This window comes from Lissotriton vulgaris, chromosome 5 (assembly GCF_964263255.1).
Source record: "Lissotriton vulgaris chromosome 5, aLisVul1.2, whole genome shotgun sequence".
NCBI lineage: Eukaryota > Metazoa > Chordata > Amphibia > Caudata > Salamandridae > Lissotriton > Lissotriton vulgaris.
The window spans coordinates 1,995,208,914-1,995,225,829 of NC_141693.1; the positions used below are offsets into that span (position 1 = coordinate 1,995,208,914).

General features: G+C 54.6%; 1 protein-coding gene across 1 annotated transcript in view; it reads right to left on the minus strand.

Moving 5' to 3' along the window:
- CFAP77 (cilia and flagella associated protein 77) overlaps window positions 1-16,916 on the minus strand; it is a 932,628-nt gene that overhangs the window by 147,584 nt on the left and 768,128 nt on the right. The gene's annotated exons all lie outside the window — the stretch shown is intronic.

Consider the following 16,916-nt stretch of genomic DNA (forward strand, 5'->3'; position numbering starts at 1 on the left):
GGTGCAACCGACCCAATACCAGTCAGGGCACCCAGGCTGGTGCACCCGCTCCAGTGTCAGAGCCCACAGACTGGTGCACCCGACCCAATACCAGTTCTACAGTGTCAGGGCCTACAGCTGGTGCACCCGACCCAATACCAGTTCTCCAGTGTCAGGGCCTACAGCTGGTGCACCCGACCCAATACCAGTTCTCCAGTGTCAGGGCCTACAGCTGGTGCACCCGACCCAATACCAGTTCTCCAGTGTCAGGGCCTACAGCTGGTGCACCCGACCCAACATCGGTGCCCCAAGGTCAGGGCCCAGAGGCTGGTTGACCCGACCCAAAACGGGTGCTCCAGTGTCAGGGCCTACAGGCTGGTGCACCCGACCCAATACCAGTGCTTCAGTGTCAGTCTTGACCCTGTGCCTAATGGGAACAGTCTAGCCCGAACTGCCAAGTCAGGGCTTCCCTGAACCGGGATCAAGCATCCTAGGGCCGGTTTCTGGGTATTACCCTTCATCAGCCAGGCTAGCTTGAATCCAGTGGTGCAGTGAGAAAGGGACCCACGTCTGGACATACCCATCCCACTTAGGGTGTGTTGGACTTGGCCCTCTCTGCAGGGTCATCCCTGACGTTTTTGCCATCCTCCAATATTCTCTCTGACCTGTTTTTGTTGGTTTAATGACTCTGGGCACTTTACCACTGCTGACCAGTGCTAAAGTGCATATGCTCTCCCTACTGAAAAGTGTATATGTGATTGATGTCCATGATTGGCTTATTTGGTTTACTGTCAGTCCCCAGTAAAGTGCACCAGGAGTGCCAGGGCTTGTAAATACAAATGCTGCTGGTGGGATTGCAGCACCGGTTGTGCCACCCACAGAAGCGACCTAGTAAAATGTGCCTAAGGTCTGCCAGTGCAGAACCTGCGTGCAGTCTAGTACTGTCATGCGAGCTGCGCAAGTACACCTACTTGCCATCACCTAAACCTTCCCTTAACTTCATATTAGTCACCCCTATGGTAGGCCCAAGGGCAGGGTGCATTTTAAGCATAAGGTAGGACAAGCCCTAATGTGTGTGGCATGTCCTAATAGTGAATTACAGCCATTTTAGTTTTTCACTATTGTAAGGCAACCTACTCTCCATAGGCCAGAATGGGCTGCTGGAATTATTACACTCTATAATCCCAACAGACTCAGAGAGCATGGTGGAAAGTCAAGTTTAGTATGCCTGAACTCAGAATAATAAAATACGTCTTTTAGTAAAGTTTATTTTAATATCCTGTGTTTGCAAATACTACTTTTAGAAAGTTAGTATTTGCTTGCCTAACCATTTCAGCCCCCCTCTGCTCTGATGTGTATCTGCTGTCTGGTTTCTGTGTGTGACAGGGCTGGGGAATTCCAGGGGACAGGCTGGGGTTGACAGGTGGTGAATAGAGAGATTACACCAGGATGGGTGGGGGGAGTGCCCCTTGACTCTGAATAGGGCTGTGCTCTGCCACCACAATGCTGGCTCTGCCCCCTGGGGAGTGACTGATGACTCTGCCCTGCACCTGGTCCAGGAAGAGGAAAGACTGTCAACAGAGTGCTCCTGACTGTACTTGTCATCACAATGCTGGCTCCACCTCCTGCGGAGCGTCTGATGTCCCTGCCCTGCACACTGAAAGAAGAAGCCAGGGCCTGAAAAACAAAGTGCTCAGAGACTGACTGGATTAGGCAAAGGCCCCCCTGGCCTGCGAGAACAAAATAAATGGTGTACAAAAGTAGGAGCCCTGCTCCTAAGAAATCAGATCCTGTTTTTGCCAAGAAGAAACTCTGCCTGAAGAGAAGGACATGGGAAAGCTGCATGGAGGACTACTGTCTCTAATCCTGAGAGACTGGCCTTTGGTGGGTGCCTTGCTGCAAGAAGGAGAGAGGAAGAAAAGACTGAAAGACTTTTGAAATTCAACTTGTGCATCTTAACAATCTCCAAGGGCTTGCTTGTGAACTTGCCCCCTGAACTGCGCCCCAGGAACAGTGGGCGCTACCCCCCTGAAGAAAGAAGCTGCTGCTGGTGTTGCCTGTCTCTGCAGCGCTGCCCACTGAAATCTGAGTGTGCTGTGCCCCAACATTGCGCACTCTAAAGAGCCGTGAAGTCCTCTGTCCTGCCAAGCACCGTGACTTCTGCCCGCCGAGCCGCAGCTCACAATGTGAAGGTCAGCCCCGCTTAACCCGAGCACTGTGACTGTGCCCCTCCGAGCCGTAGCTCGCAATGCAAAGCGAAGGACCTGTCCGGCCCAAGCACCGTGACCCTGTGGCCCCCGAGCCGTAGCTCGCATCGTGAAGTCCGGACTTCTGCCCGTGTTTGCTTCCCCCCCGTGTGGCATCCTGTGCGCAGCGTCCCGCCGCTGTGAGAGACAAGCTGCGGCCCAAAGTGCGGCTTGAGGACATCCCGCACCGTGCTACAAAGTCCCTGTGAGGTATCCTGTTCGCAGCGCCCCACCGCTGTGAGAGCCTAGCTGCGACCTGTAGTGCGACCAAAAAGGACGTCCTGCACTGGACTACAAACGTCCGCTTCAACCCTCCAAGACGTAAAGGTACTGTGCCACCCAAAGCCCCGAACTGTGAGTGGTGCGAGTCTCACTGCCAACAATGACTCGCCCTGCCTCGCTCTACTGAAATCTGCCCCAAGTACGCCTGACCGTACCCCGCGCTCCGGACTGCAGTGTCCGCACGGCGCGTGTGCTTAGAAAGCCCTGTAGTACGAGTCGCATGAGTCTGGTACGACTCGTACACCCTGTTTGCATCGGTTGCGGCGTACGCGTCTCATGCGGGACGCGTGAGATTCAGTGGGCCCCTTCCCCGGTGATCATACGGAGCGCACAGGAGCCCAGACCTTAAACGAACAGTGCATTAACCCTAAAGACAGTGCCGGAAGAACAGTGAGGTTGTTTTCAGAGGTATTAAACCCTTTTAAAGACTGAACATTGTGATATTAAGAACTGTGGCATTTTGAGAGTAACTGGAATTGTAAAACCTGCATTTAAAGCCTGCTTGAGAGTTTTATATAAAGAATATATATTTTTACAAACAACAGTCTTGTGTCCCTGTGTGGTGGGTTGATAATGTATTGTGTGTATTATTACAGATGCTTAACCGTATGTACTCTGGAGTCTAGCCTTGTCTGCTCGCGCCACGCCGCCTAGAGGGTGAGCAGGGGTTATTTAGGAGAGTAAGTCCCTTGCCCTGACTAGAGGAGAGGGTACCTGCTTGTCACAAGTACATGCCGGTGCCAACCAGAGACCCCCAATTCTAACAGGGTGTAAAGTGCTACGCAAATAAATCATGGACGGGATGCTGAATAAATCATACATTCACCTCCAGTCAAGAGATCTGGGTTAAAACCATTGTTCTTTTTCTCACCATGCCACCCCAGTTTAGACCCAGCCATATGCAAATCAGTCTTGAATCTGTGCTTCATGGGAACAGTCCAGACCGAACTGCCAAGGCAGGTCCTCCCTGGACCGGAAAAAAGCATCCTGGGACCGGTTTCTAGGTATTACCATGCATCAGGCAGGCTTGCATGAATCCAGTGGCACAGTGAGCAATGGACCCACGTCTGGGTATACCCATCCCACTTAGGGTGTAAGGTGCTACGCAAACAATGCTGAATGAATCATACATCCAATCCCAGTCAAGAAATCTGGCTAAAATCCATTGTTCTTTTGCTCACCATGCCACCCCAGTTTAGACCCAGCCATATGGAAATCAGTCTTGACTCTGTGCCTCATGGGAACAGTCCTAACCGAACTGCAAAGCCAGGTCCTCCTTGGACCGAAAACAAGCATCCTAGGACCAGTTTCAGGGTATGTCACCCTTCTTCAGCCAGGCTAGCTTGAACCCAATGGCACAATGAGCAAGGGACCCACGTCTGGGCATACCCATCCCACTTAGGGTGAAAAGTGCTATGCAAACAAATGATAGACGGAATGATGAATAAATCATACATTCACCCCAGTCAAGAGATCTGGGTTAAATCCATCGTTCTTTTGCTCACCATGCCACCCCAGTTTAGACCCGGCCATATGCAAAGCAGTCTTGACCCTGTGCCTCATGGGAACAGTCCAGACCGAACTGCCAAGCCAGGTCCTCCCTGGACCAGAAACAAGCATCCTGGGACCGGTTTCAGGGTATTTCACCCTTCATCAGCCAGGCTAACTTGAATCCAGTGGCACAGTGAGCAAGGTACCTATGTCTGGGCATACCCATCCCACTTAGGGTGAAAAGAGGACCTGGCTAGGCAGGCTGGAACCCTTAAACAATGTAGGTAGAATGAGGGAAGCTCCTGGAACCTTCTAGAACAGGGGAGGTGACACCAACTGCCACTGCCAACTGCCAACTGTCGCTATATAAGGAAAGGATGCGAAACTTTCCAGTCAGAGTAGTTGAGGCAACACTGACCTGGGGGAACCTATGCAGGAGTTTTAGGCGGTAGGGCCTAGACAGGGACCTATACCACTGGGGGTGACAGGGTTTAGGCGCTGCCCACCAAGCTGAGTGAGGGACCCTGAACTAGCCCACTGATCTGACCCGGCGGGAGGGGAACCCAGGGACCAGCTGAAGTGATCTACTGACCAATCTTCAACTCAAACTCCCCCCATCCTCAAGAAACCAAGAGTCTACTCCAAAGGGCGCAGGAACCAACAAATGCCGAGAAGACTACTTTCCTGGGCCTCAACCTGTGCCCCCAGCGCTGTCCTGCCTGAATGGTGACCTGTCTTGATAAGCGCTCCCTTTTCTCTGCGCCAGTATCCTGGACTGACTCACTACTGGTGCTGCTGACCTACCTACCTAGCGCTCTCCTACTGTATCCTTGAACAGCGCCGTATCTGCCGACCTGCTTGCCTGCCTGAGGGGTTACCTCTGCCCCGTTAGAAGTGCTAACCGCATTATCTCTGAGGCGTTATACATCTCTTCAGCGCTGGGCCTGGAAGCGCTGTGCTCCTCAGAACTGCTGATGCCCCCAAGGCGCTGTATTACTAGCGCTACTGCCTGAGCTGGCCATTCTCGAAGCACTGCCCCCCTTCCTCACTCACTGCAAATCATAGAGCCCCTCTCAGCGGCGTTGACCAATAGCGCGCCTGGGGCGGAATCCCCACCGTCAGCCCGGATCCCAGCAGGGCTTCCACGCTACTGCCAGCATTGTCGCGGCAGCCCCTCGATGTCAGGAGGGGGCCACCGCAGTGACTTAGCAGACCGCATTAGGCCCTGAACCCAAGGATTCCCCCATCACGTGACGGGGGACGCCCGCCGCGTCTCCCGCTGCGCCCCCGTCATTGAGGCCTGCTAGTGGAAGGAGGCGGGCCCGCCCGAGTGCTGCGCTGCCATTGGCGGCCCGGCGTGCCTTACCCCCCCATTGCCGCAGATTGATTGGACCCAGGGCCGGGGATAGAGCCCCCACTTGCCAGCGCCTGCCCTCGATCCGGAGCTGAGGGAGGCCCGGGGACAGCAGCCAACAACGCAGGGCCTCCGCTGCTGCATTGGAGGCCCCTGGTATTTCCACCCTTGTCGGACGCTGCAGAGGGCTCCGAGAAGAGTCAGAGCCCCCCTCCACATCAGAAACCTCCGCAAGGGGCTAAGGAAGTCTGAAGATCCTCAGGTAACCCGAGGGGGAGGAGGGCGGCCGCAGGAGTAAACGGGGGGCCTCCCGGGAGAACGAAGGAGGCCCCGAGACCGCCCCTCCCCTCGGGGAAAACTGGTGACAGAGCCCTGTTGGCCCCTACTAAGCCCATCAGAGTGCGCTGAACTGGGCCAGAGTCCTATCAGACCTTTGGGGGCCCGAATTCTAAAAAGGTTAAACCCCGGCTGGGGAGTAGTTGATCACTGGCTACTGCATGGCCCTGATTGAGGGAATGGTTATTCCTGCCTGGTTACTATTGGCACTGTTTATTACAGCCTTAATGAAATGCTCATGTTACTAGAGGTACTGTTTATTGCTGATTTAATGAAGTATTTTACCTATGCTGAGAGTAATGTTTAGTTTTATCGGATGACAAGTTGATTCTCACCTGAAGAAATGGTTATTGATGCTTGATGCAATGTTATCTGAATATATTTATAAAGAATTCCTTGCAGGTGCTGACTAGGAGCAAAGCTGTTGCCAGACCTACGGTTATCTAATATTTAATATTTATTAATTTTAGTATTTATTGTCAAGTGATGAAACACATGTGCTTTTAAGGGAAACTAATAAGTTATTGCTACTGTGAATTTTTGATTGCCCTATTCTAATTGTATATAAAAGCTTAGTAATTTGAATCAAACGTAACTGGTGTGGTCTAAGTCCTTGCGTGCACTTATTGTCTCAGTGGATGCGTGTGCTGTGTAGTCACTTAACACCTGAGCTTTCGGGTGCCTACCTGCTCATGCCAGGCTACCCCAGTTCTTACATAGGTGTGAGCGGTGCGATTCAGGACCTGTGACTATACAGCACCCTCCCGTGGGACAGAGTGCGCTGCAATTAGACTGGACAGCTATCGTGCCTACAAGCTCGCTCAATTGACCCCCCACTGTCTAGCCTGTAGAGTGTGTAGAGACATGTGTTGACCCAGTATTGTACCCACGTCCTAGCATCTTTCCTTGATTTTATCTGGGTCCCCACCTGGCAAAATGGAGTTCCATGTAGCCGATCTGGAGGAGTACACAGTGGTGCAGCTTAGGGAATTTTGTCAGGGGATGGGGGTGCCGGTTGGGCGGAGAGCCGCAAAGGAAGAACTCCGTACCGCCTTGAGGGCATGGGTAAGGGCCCACCCAGAGGAGAGAGGGGATGGGGAACAGGAGGGACAGGTCACACAAGGGGAGGCGGGCACTCCAGAAGACCCAGGCCTGCTCACCATTGATATGTCTGACAATGTGTTGCCAGGAAGACGTTCCGGGGCAGGGAGTAGTGTATCCAGGGGGAGTGAGTCGTCGCATCAGTATGAGAACAGGAGGGAGGAGAGGCGCTTGAAGTGGGAGTTTGCCAAGCTAGAGCACGAGAGGAAGAGAGAAAGGGAAGATAAGAAGCTTGCTTTGGAGAGAGAAATATTAGCTATGGAGGAAAGGAAATTGGCGCACGAGCTCCAGCTTAAAGAAATGGAGCTGCGATCATTGCAGTTGGGTGCGCCAGGAAGTCCTAATGGTGGCAGCGTACCAGGGGCTCAGCAGGAGCACAGATTCTGGTTACCCAAGGAGGTGATAGCGAGCTACACCTAGGGGGATGACATTGCTAGGTGGTTGGAGGTGTATGAAGTGGCCTTGACCGACCATGGGGTGCCCGAGAAACATTGGGGAGGTGGCCTGTACCATTATATACCTCCCAACGTCAGGGACACCCTCCTGTACTTGGATAAGGCAGACCAGTTCAGGTATTTCCCCATGAAGGAGGCGTTCATTAAAAAGTTCGGCCTCAACCCCGAAAGGTATCGCCAGAAGTTCCGTGGCAGCCATAAGCTGTCCACGCAGAATTGGGTGGATTTTTTTTACTATGCCCGTAAGGCTCTGGATGGTTGGGTGCGTGGCAGCGAGGTGCATGACTATGAGGGCCTGTACAACCTTTTTTTGAGAGAGCACCTCTTGGATAAGTGTTTTCCTGAGCTGCGCCAACATCTGGTGGACCGCAAGCTGACTGATCCTCGTGAGCTTGCGGAGGAGTCGGATACCTGGGTTAGCACCCGAGTGTCACACAAGGGCCCCGGGGAGATGGCCCGAAAGGTGGACAGGGCGTCCCCCAGAAGAAAGAGGGGGGAGATAAAAAGAAGGAGTTCTCACGAGGCCCACAAACTTGACAGTTTGGGAGAGGAGTAGGTACCCCACCTCAGTCCAGTTCCCCGAAGCCCACTTACCCTGACAAGAGTCAGCAGCCAAAAGTTGTCCGGTGCTATGAGTGTGGAGAGGTCGGACACTACAAGGGAGATGCCCAGTGTCGCAAACAACCCCCAGCCCCCACAGGTGGCAAGAGTCCCGGGGTGGCTAGTGTAGCGCTTGGGATGGAGCTGCCCCTAGATAGGGAAGGGGAGTGGACAGGCCAGACCCTGGTTTCACTTGGGGATAGAGAGATGGTCCCAGTGACGCCCTTACCATTGAATACTGCTAAGTACCAGCAGATGGTGAAGGTCTATGGGGAGGAGGTGGACGCTCTGAGGGACACAGGTGCCAGCATGACCACCGTAATGAGGCTGCTGGTGTCCCCTGAGCAGGTAGTACCTGATGTGTTCCATCCGGCCATGTTGGCTGACGGCAGTCTGAGCTACTATCCCGTGGCTCAGGTTCCCTTTGAGTGGGGAGGAGTGAAAGGCCAGTTGAGAGTTGCGATAAGCCCTGCCTTTCCTGCGGATTGTCTGCTGGGAAACGACTTGGAACATACCGCCTGGAAGGAAGTGGAGTTTAAGGCCCACACTGAGATGCTGGGGTTCCCAGGGTGGACTTGCGTAGTCACGCGGTCCATGGCTGACCGGCAAGAAATTCAACCCGGGTTGGAGCCTGAGACAACAGCCCAACCCAATGCTGGTCCTGAGAATGTGGTGGAAGGCACACCCCGTGTGATCAATGGGGAGCTGTTGGAGGTACCCCCAGAGTCCGTGGAGGTGGATGTTGTTCCCGTGGGAGACTTGCCGAGTGGCATGTGGAAGGAGGGCCTACCCAGGAGGAATTCTGTTGGGCGCAAAAGGAGTGCCCCAAGCTTGAAGGCATGCGGTGACAGGCCGAAGCCCAAGCGATTCATCAGGAGACCGGCAGTTTTCACGTGTACTGGGAGGATGGCCTCCTTTACAGTGAACCTAAGGTTCCGGTGCATGGATCCTCGAGGGCCTTAGTGGTCCCCCAATGCTACTGGGCCTTCCTATTGGAATTGGTGCATGAAATACCTTTGGCTGGATACCTGGACCAGGACAAAACCTTTGCGGAGTTGGTCCCACATTTTTATTGGCCCAGGATGAGAGTTGCCTCTGACACCTACTGCAAGACCTGCAAGACTTGCCAGGCAAGTGGCAAGACGGTGACCAAAGTGAAGGCCCCATTGGAACCGCTCCCGGTGGTCGGGACTCCTTTTGAGCGGGTCGGAATCGACATTGTTGGGCGGTTGGACCCTCCGACCTCTGCGGGACACGAGTTCATCTGGAGACCAACTCTCTTCTGCATGATTCCCAGTCAGGTTTCCGTGCTGGGTTCAGCACTGAGACCGCACTGCTTGAAGTGTCAGAGACTGTGCGAGAGTGTGTGGACAAGGGCGAGGAGGCCATGTTGGTCCTCCTCGACCTGTCCGCCGCTTTCGATACGGTGTCCCATAAAATCCTCCTTGACCGTATGAAGCAGATTGGAGTTAGCGGCGTTGCCTTATCATGGCTGGGTTCCTTCCTCCAAGGACGATCACAGAGGGTTCTTCTTAGACCTTTTGAATCAGAATCCAAACCTCTAGTTCGCGGAGTCCCACAAGGTTCAGCGTTAAGCCCCCTGTTCTTCAATGTTTATTTAGCCCCGTTGGCCAAGGTAGTAGAGGCTTGTGGAGTCAGAGTGATCTCGTATGCTGATGATACTCAGCTTATATTCTCTTTCAGCGATCACTCTGACTCCAGCCTCTCCAGTTTTCGCCACTGTCTTGGTGAAATCTGCTCATGGATGTCCACCAACCATCTGCAACTAAACACCGATAAAACGGAGGTTTTGTTTTTTAATCAAAAAATGACCATTCCACCTTCCTTATGGTGGCCTACGATTCTCAACCCTCCACCGACCCCGGTTCACTCTGCCCGCAACCTGGGGTTCATATTCGATGATACACTATCTTGCAGCCCCCAAATCAATAAGGTCACGTCAATTTGCTATGGTAAATTAAAAATGATGAGGAAGATTTTTCCTTTTCTGCCTATGGATGCACGTAGAACTGTCACCCAGGCCTTAATTACTTCCCACCTGGATTACGCGAATAGTCTATATGTAGGGGCTCCTCTGTACCAAATTGAACGTCTCCAGGTGGTGCAGAACACGGCCGCAAGATTGATTGGTAACATCCCCTACAGACATTCAATCTCAGCGTTTCGCAAAGAGCTTCATTGGTTGCCTATAGTCAATCGAATTAAGTTCAAAACGCTCATTCTCGCCTTTCGAGCGTTGAATGGAACGGGCCCAGACTATTTAAGAAAAAGACTGAGGTTGTCCTACTCAGTCAGGGATCTCCGCTCCAACAATCTGCGCCTCATGTGTGTGCCTAGATTCCGTCGCACAAGAATGGGTGGCAGAGCCTTTGCCGTCCTTGCAGCCAAATACTGGAACAGTCTACCTATTGATCTTAGATTTGCCCCATCTGAAGTGATTTTCCGCAAACGCCTGAAGACTTGGCTTTTTGCATCTGTTTAGTCTACTTCCTCTCTTCTCTGCCAATCAGTTTTTTAGCGCCGGGACACCCCCATTGGGGGTAGCCGAGCGCTTTACAAAATCCATAAATAAATAAATAAATAAATAAATTCATCTTGGTATTAGTGGACCACGCCACTCAGTACCCAGAGGCTATTCCTCTGAGGACCATCACTGCACCTGTGGTGGCGCGGGCCCTGATGGGGATATTTACCAGAGTGGGATTCCCCAAGGTCGTGGCGTCAGATAGGGGCACAAACTTCATGTCGGCCTACATGCAGGCCATGTGGAAGGAGAGCAGAGTGACCTATCGGTTCTCCACTCCTTACCACCCCAAGACTATCGGGCTCGTGGAGCGCTTCAATAAGACCTTGAAGGGAATGATACGGAGCCTGCCAGAGGACTTGAGGCGGAAATGGGACATCCTCCTCCCTTGCCTACTGTTTTCGTACCTCGAGGTGCCACAGAAGGGAGTCGGGTTCAGCCCCTTCGAACTGCTCTATGGCCATCCCGTTAGGGGGCCCCTCAGCCTTGTCAAAGAGTGGTGGGAGAAGACTTCGAAGAAGCTTCCCCGTGATGTCATCAGCTATATGCTGGCATTCCGCAGCCAGATGGCCAAGCTGTGGAAGGAAGCCTCAGACAACTTGGAGGCTAGCCAAGCCGTCATGAAGGAGTGGTATGACCGCAACGCTCGGACGGTGGAGTTGGACACTGGACAGAAGGTATGGGTCATGGAGCCTGGGGAGCTTAGAGCCCTCCAGGACCGGTGGACTGGTCCTTACGTAATTGTGGAGCGTTGAGGTCAGTCTACCTATGTCGTTGACTTGAAGACCCCCCGTCAGCCCCATCGGGTGCTCCACGTCAACCGCCTGAAGCCTCACCATGAGCGATCTGAGCTTGCTCTCTTCTCATGGTGATGGATGGGAGCGAGGAGGAGGAGAGTGTGCCTCTTCCTGACCTTCTGGCGGCCCAGGAGAAGGATGGTTCAGTGGAGGGAGTTGTCCTCTCCCCATCCTTGACCCTAGAACAACAGAGGGACTGCCACCAGGTGCTGGAGCAGTACGCCTCGTTGTTCTCTCTCACGCCTGGAATTACACATCTGTGTACCCATGATGTGGACACCGGGGACAGTCTGCCTGTAAAAACCAAGTCTTACCGGCTGTCCGATAAAGTGAAGAACAGGATCCAGGGTGAGGTGGCCAAAATGCTGGAGCTGGAGGTGATCGAACCTTCCAGCAGCCCGTGGGCTAGTCCGGTTATGTTGGTACCAAAAGCGGCCCCACCGGGCACCACACCAGAACTTCGGTTCTGTGTGGACTATCGGGGATTGAACTCTGTCACCAAGACAGATGCTCACCCGATCCCACGGGCAGATGAGCTAATTGACCGGCTGGGAGCAGCCCAGTACCTCAGCACCATTTATCTAACATCAGGGTACTGGCAGATTGCCATGGCCGAAGGAGCAAAGGAGAAAACAGCGTTCTCCCCCCCGAGGGCCACTTCCAATTTAGAGTGATGCCCTTCGGGCTCAAGACACCAACTGCCACTGCCAACTGCCAACTGTCGCTATATAAGGAAAGGGAGGGAAACTTTCCAGTCAGAGTAGTTGAGGCAACACTGACCTGGGGGAACCTACGCAGGAGTTTTAGGCGGTAGGGCCTAGACAGGGACCTATAGCACTGGGGGTGACAGGGTTTAGGCGCTGCCCACCAAGCTGAGTGAGGGACCCTGAACAAGCCCACTGATCTGGCCCGGCGGGAGGGGAACCCAGGGACCAGCTGAAGTGATCTACTGACCAGTCTTCAACTCAAACTCCCCCCCCCTCCTCAAGAAACCAAGAGTCTTCCCCAAAGGGCGCAGGAACCAACAAATGCCGAGAAGACTACTTTCCTGGGCCTCAACCTGTGCCCCCAGCGCTGTCCTGCCTGAATGGTGACCTGTCTTGATAAGCGCTCCCTTTTCTCTGCGCCAGTATCCTGGAGTGACTCACTACTGGTGCTGCTGACCTACCTACCTAGCGCTCTCCTACTGTATCCTTGAGCAGCGCCGTATCTGCCGACCTGCTTGTCTGCCTGAGGGGTTACCTCTGCCCCGTTAGAAGCGCTAACCGCATTATCTCTGAGGCGTTATACATCTCTTCAGCGCTGGGCTTGGAAGCGCTGTGCTCCTCAGAACTGCTGATGCCCCTGAGGCGCTGTATTACTAGCGTTACTGCCTGAGCTGGCCATTCTCGAAGCACTGCCCCCCTTCCTCACTCACCGCAAATCACCGAGCCCCTCTCAGCGGCGCTGACCAAGAGCGCGCCTGGGGCTGGAACCCCCACTGTCAGCCCGGATCCTAGGAGGGCCTCCCCGCTACTGCCAGCATTGTCGCTGCAGCCCCTCGATGTCAGGAGGGGGCCACCGCAGTGACTTAGCGGACCGCGTTAGGCCCTGAAGCCAAAGATTCCCCATCACGTGACGGGGGACGCCCGCCGGGTCTCCGGCTGCGCCCCCGTCATTGAGGCCTGCTAGTGGAAGGAGGCGGGCCCACCCGAGTGCCGCGCTGCCATTGGCGGCCCCGGCGTGCCTTACCCCCCATTGTCACAGATTGATTGGGCCCAGGGCCGGGGATAGAGCCCCCACTTGCCAACGCCAGCCCTCGATCCGGAGCTGAGGGAGGCCCGGGGACAGCCGCCAACAACGCGGGGCCTCCGCTGCTGCATTGGAGGCCCCTGGTATTTCCACCCTTGTCGGACGCTGCAGAGGGCTCCGAGAAGAGTCAGAGCCCCCCTCCGCACCAGAAACCTCTGCAAGGGGCTAAGGAAGCCTGAAGATCCTCAGGTTACCCGAGGGGGAGGAGGGCGGCCGCAGGAGTGAACGCGGGGCCTCCCGGGAGAACGTAGGAGGCCCTGAGACGGCCCCTCCCCTTGGGGAAAACTGGTGACAGATCCCTGTTGGCCCCTATTAAGCCCATCAGAGTGCGCTACACTGGGCCAGAGTTCTATAAGACCTTTGGGGGCCCGAATTCTAATGAGGTTAAACCCCGGCTGGGGAGTAGTTGATCACTGGCTACTGCTTGGCCCTGATTGAGGGAATGGTTATTCCTGCCTGGTTACTATTGGCACTGTTTATTACAGCCTTAATGAAATGCTCATGTTACTAGAGGTACTGTTTATTGCTGCTTTAATGAAGTATTTTACCTATGCTGAGAGTAATGTTTAGTCTTACCGGATGACAAGTTGATTCTCACCTGAAGAAATGGTTATTGATGCTTGATGCAATGTTATCTGAATGTATTTATAAAGAATTCCATGCAGGTGCTGACTAGGAGCAAGGCTGTTGACAGACCTACGGTTATCTAATATTTAATATTTATTCATTTTAGTATTTATTGTCAAGTGATGAAACGCATGTGCTTTTAAGGGAAACTAATACGTTATTGCTACTGTGAATTTTTGATTGCCCTGATTTAATCTTATATATAAAAGCTTAGTAATTTGAATCAAACGTAACTGGTGTGGTCTAAGTCCTTGCGTGCACTTATTGTCTCAGTGGATGCGTGTGCTGTGTAGTCACTTAACACCTGAGCTTTCGGGTGCCTACCTGCTCATGCTAGGCTACCCAGAGGGAACTGGTGACCCCAGTTCCTACACTGACAGTCACTCAGAGTCCCTCATTCGCAAGCATCCATGGTGCTGACAGTCACTCACAGTCCCTCATTCACAGAAATCCCTGATGTTGACAGTCCCTGACAGACCTCGTTTGTATCTTTTGACTGGGTGTGAGTGTCTGATTGGTTCAGATGCCCCGTCCATTACCACCCCCTTTTGTACCGCTTTTGGCCGCCATAAGTGTGGCAGGGTATGCTCAGACGTGAGTCCCTTGCTCACTTTGCCACTGGATTCAAGCAAGCCGGGCTGAAGACGGCTGGAATGCCAGAAACTGGTCCTCGGAAGCTTGTTGCCGGTCCAGGGAAGGCATGGCTTGGCAGACATGCAGAGGGGTGTTTGCGCTGCAGCAGACAGGCAGAAGGATGTTTGCGCTGCAGCAGACAGGCAGAGGGGTGTTTGCGCTGCAGCAGACAGGCAGAGGGATGTTTGCGCTGCAGCAGACAGGCAGAGGGATGTTTGTGCTGCAGCAGACAGGTAGAGGGATGTTTGTGCTGCAGCAGACAGGCAGAGGGGTGTTTGTGCTGCAGCAGACAGGCAGAGGGATGTTTGCGCTGCAGCAGACAGGCAGAGGGGTGTTTGCGCTGCAGCAGACATGCAGAGGGGTGTTTGTGCTGCAGCAGACATGCAGAGGAGTGTTTGTGCTACAGCAGACAGGCAGAGGGGTGTTTGTGCTACAGCAGACAGGCAGAGGGGTGTTTGTGCTGCAGCAGACAGGCAGAGGGATGCTTGCGCTGCAGGAGACAGGCAGAGGGGTGTTTGCGCTGCAGCACACATGCAGAGGGGTGTTTGCGCTGCAGCAGACATGCAGAGGGGTGTTTGTGCTGCAGCAGACATGCAGAGGGGTGTTTGTGCTGCAGCAGACATGCAGAGGGATGCTTGCGCTGCAGGAGACAGGCAGAGGGGTGTTTGTGCTGCAGCAGACAGGCAGAGGGGTGTTTGTGCTGCAGCAGACAGGCAGAGGGGTGTTTGTGCTGCAGCAGACAGGCAGAGGGGTGTTTGTGCTGCAGCAGACATGCAGAGGGATGCTTGCCCTGCAGGAGACAGGCAGAGGGGTGTTTGTGCTGCAGCAGACAGGCAGAGGGGTGTTTGCGCTGCAGCAGACAGGCAGAGGGGTGTTTGTGCTGCAGCAGACAGGCAGAGGGGTGTTTGTGCTGCAGCAGACAGGCAATGGGTTGTTTGTGCTGCAGCAGACAGGCAGAGGGGTGTTTGCGCTGCAGCAGACAGGCAGAGGGGTGTTTGCCCTGCAGCAGACAGACAGAGGGGTGTTTGTGCTGCAGCAGACAGGCAGAGGTGTGTTTGCGCTGCAGCAGACAGGCAGAGGGGTGTTTGTGCTGCAGCAGACAGGCAGAGGGGTGTTTGCGCTGCAGCAGACAGGCAGAGGGGTGTTTGTGCTGCAGCAGACAGGCAGAGGGGTGTTTGTGCTGCAGCAGACAGGCAATGGGTTGTTTGTGCTGCAGCAGACAGGCAGAGGGGTGTTTGCGCTGCAGCAGACAGGCAGAGGGGTGTTTGCCCTGCAGCAGACAGACAGAGGGGTGTTTGTGCTGCAGCAGACAGGCAGAGGTGTGTTTGCGCTGCAGCAGACAGGCAGAGGGGTGTTTGCGCTGCATCAGACAGGCAGAGGGGTGTTTGTGCTGCAGCAGACATGCAGAGGGATGCTTGCCCTGCAGGAGACGGGCAGAGGGGTGTTTGTGCTGCAGCAGACAGGCAGAGGGGTGTTTGCGCTGCAGCAGATAGGCAGAGGGGTGTTTGTGCTGCAGCAGACAGGCAGAGGGGTGTTTGTGCTGCAGCAGACAGGCAGAGGGGTGTTTGTGCTGCAGCAGACATGCAGAGGGGTGTTTGCACTGCAGCAGACAGGCAGAGGGGTGTTTGCGCTGCAGCAGACAGGCAGAGAGGTGTTTGTGCTGCAGCAGACAGGCAGAGGGGTGTTTGTGCTGCAGCAGACAGGCAGAGGGGTGTTTGCGCTGCAGCAGACAGGCAGAGGGGTGTTTGCGCTGCAGCAGACAGGCAGAGGGGTGTTTGCGCTGCAGCAGACAGGCAGAGGGGTGTTTGCGCTGCAGCAGACAGGCAGAGGGGTGTTTGTGCTGCAGCAGACAGGCAGAGGGGTGTTTGTGCTGCAGCAGACAGGCAGAGGGGTGTTTGTGCTGCAGCAGACAGGCAGAGGGGTGTTTGTGCTGCAGCAGACAGGCAGAGGGGTGTTTGTGCTGCAGCAGACAGGCAGAGGGGTGTTTGTGCTGCAGCAGACAGGCAGAGGGGTGTTTGTGCTGCAGCAGACAGGCAGAGGGGTGTTTGTGCTGCAGCAGACAGGCAGAGGGGTGTTTGTGCTGCAGCAGACAGGCAGAGGTGTGTTTGCGCTGCAGCAGACAGGCAGAGGGGTGTTTGCGCTGCAGCAGACAGGCAGAGGGGTGTTTGTGCTGCAGCAGACAGGCAGAGGGGTGTTTGCGCTGCAGCAGACAGGCAGAGGGGTGTTTGCGCTGCAGCAGACAGGCAGAGGGGTGTTTGTGCTGCAGCAGACAGGCAGAGGGGTGTTTGTGCTGCAGCAGACAGGCAGAGGGGTGTTTGTGCTGCAGCAGACAGGCAGAGGGATGTTTGTGCTGCAGCAGACAGGCAGAGGGGTGTTTGCGCTGCAGCAGACAGGCAGAGGGGTGTTTGCGCTGCAGCAGACAGGCAGAGGGGTGTTTGCGCTGCAGCAGACAGGCAGAGTGGTGTTTGCGGTGCAGCAGACAGGCAGAGGGGTGTTTGTGCTGCAGCAGACAGGCAGAGGGGTGTTTGCGCTGCAGCAGACAGGCAGAGGGGTGTTTGTGCTGCAGCAGACAGGCAGAGGGGTGTTTGTGCTGCAGCAGACAGGCAGAGGGGTGTTTGTGCTGCAGCAGACAGGCAGAGGGGTGTTTGTGCTGCAGCAGACAGGCAGAGGGGTGTTTGT